The following is a 2,479-nucleotide window of genomic DNA, read 5'->3' as shown; positions in this document are numbered from 1 at the left end:
TATTTTATAACTTTAAAGAATAGCAGATCTCCTGATTTCCCTATTCATCTTGCACCTCTGACGAGCAATCGAACCTGGATATAGTGGGACTTCTACACAACAACATCTGATACAGAAGTGTTCCCACGGACCTAAATAACAACTTTTAAACACACTAGGTCCTTCTCTAACGAACCCTCCCAGTCACGAGCACTGATCATCACTCCCGACAAGTAGTTGCGCCGGCCGGCTAGACTTCGCCAACGAGGAGAAGAGTGGCCAAAGTGTTTACGGGTTCACACCGGCGACGCAAACAAACCACTCGTGCATTTGACGAGACTGAGAGGTCATGACCCCTCAGTGCGGCCTTTATCTACAATAAGGATGTATCGATAAGGAAGACACACGCAGTTCTGGGACCCGAGGCAAAACCAACGTAGCTCTGGGACCCAGTCAAAACTCACGTATTTCTGGACGCGAGTCTTTTCGAGGGGCCCAGAAGTACGTGAGTTGTGACTGAACTACGTTAGTTTTGCCTCGGGTTCCAGAACTGCGTGTGACTTCCTTGGAGGTATCGATATATCGTTACGGCGTGGGAACGTTACATCGCCTCTCGTGGTATCGAGAAATCGGAATAACGATGTCGTTACACATGGTACATCATGTTGATAAAAATTTGTCAACGATATTTTCTACCACTCCGGGTCGTACGCCTCGAGGAGCCTTCGACCAAGACGTCTGTCGGCGCGCACACCACAGGCGACAACTGACAGAAGGGCTGACGGACAGGCGGAAGGACGGACGGACGGAAAGACAGACGGACGGACGGGAGGAAGAGGACGAATCGCTCCTATTAGCCAAGGACACAGACAGACGAGGTGTCCAAATGCAACTACTTCTTTCCGTCCTCGCGCTGCTGCTGTCGCCCCTTCCCTCCTCCGCCCCTCCTCCGCCCCTCCTCCACCCCTCCCGACGACGGGCCGCATCAAGAAAAATTCCAGGCACTCTGTAAAACTCGCGGGGTCAGGTCAAATTTACGCCTATTTTTTACCCGCGACATCCTCGCCGCCGCCGAGCAGAGGGGTGAGGCGCGCTCGCGAGGAAAGACTAGGGGTTGGAGACAGAGGGGCAGAGAGAGAGAGAGAGAGAGAGAGATATTTGATATTTGATATTTATTAAGTAAATAGTACATAAGACTGAACAGTCTTTTTGGTGTACATCATTAGATGGCTTTTCTAGTAGCGTTCAGATAGCAGAATATAAAAATACAGTAGGTACCGGTATTACAGGATATACATGAGTGACAAATGTAAAGAAAATCAATTGTGCAAAACATTGGTGCGTAGGTAAACAGCAGTTTTATGTTTAAAGGGGTTAACAGATTTACAATTCAAGATGTTGCTGGGTAGCTGGTTCCAGCATATTACCGCCGATATCCAGAAACAGGCTCTTTTTTTGTCAGTGAAGTGGGGTGGCACCCGAAGATGGTGCTCTCGATCTCTAAGGCATCGATCGTGGATATCGCGGACAAAGGTAAATTTTAGGTACAGGTATACAGGCGTTTTATACGTCAAAATCTTTTTTAACAGACACAGTGCTTGAAAGTTCCTTCTCTGAACAATTGGCAGCCATCCAAGATTTGTTATAGTTGCAGATATATGAGCATCGCGCGGTAGATCAAAAATGAAGCGCGCACAAGCGTTTTGAACGCGTTGCAGCCGCTCGCAGGACTTTACAAGCATATCAAATGAGACAATAAGACCGTAGTCCATAATTGGAAAAATCAAACTTTCAACCAATCGCTTGCGAATGGCTCTCGGTAGAACATCTTTGTGCTTTTTAAGACCATGCAGGGCTGCTAAACTCTTGTTGCATGCTATAGTTGCGGCTCTTTCCCAAGTTAGATGACAGTCGATATTTAGGCCTAAGTTATTAACATTCTCAAGATAAGGTAGTGGTACATTGTTAACAATTATATTTGGCTTAGCGTCAGGTAGTTTGCTCATGATTTTACTGTTGGCAATCAAAATCACCTGGGTTTTATTACCATTTATGGACAGGTTATGTCCTGTGGCGAAATCAGCCAGTGCCTGAGCCTCTCGGTTCACTAGATCAACCACTGAGGGAAGATTTTCGGGCAGAAAAGATGTATAATGTTGGAGATCGTCGGCGTAAAGGTGAAAACAAGTTTTAGTAAATACATTGCATATATCATTTACGTAAAGGGAATACAGTAATGGTCCTAGCACAGATCCTTGTGGAACGCCAAAGAAAATTTGAAGGAGAGAGGAAGTCTCCACTCCTGTATTTACAAATTGCTCGCGGCCTGTCAGGTACGACTTCATCCAATCAAGTGCGGGCCCAGAGAGCCCAAGCTGGCGTAATTTGGCAATAAGAAGCTCGTGGTGGACAGAAGGAAAAGCGTTACTGAAATCGTACAACACTAGCAATGAAGCTGAAGAGAGAGAGAGAGAGAGAGAGAGAGAGAGAGAGAGAGAGA

The sequence above is a fragment of the Frankliniella occidentalis genome, unplaced genomic scaffold, assembly GCF_000697945.3.
Source record: "Frankliniella occidentalis isolate FOCC.00 unplaced genomic scaffold, Focc_3.1 Scaffold74, whole genome shotgun sequence".
NCBI lineage: Eukaryota > Metazoa > Arthropoda > Insecta > Thysanoptera > Thripidae > Frankliniella > Frankliniella occidentalis.
The sequence above is the reverse complement of the archived record's forward strand: the minus strand, read 5'-3'. Positions refer to the sequence as shown.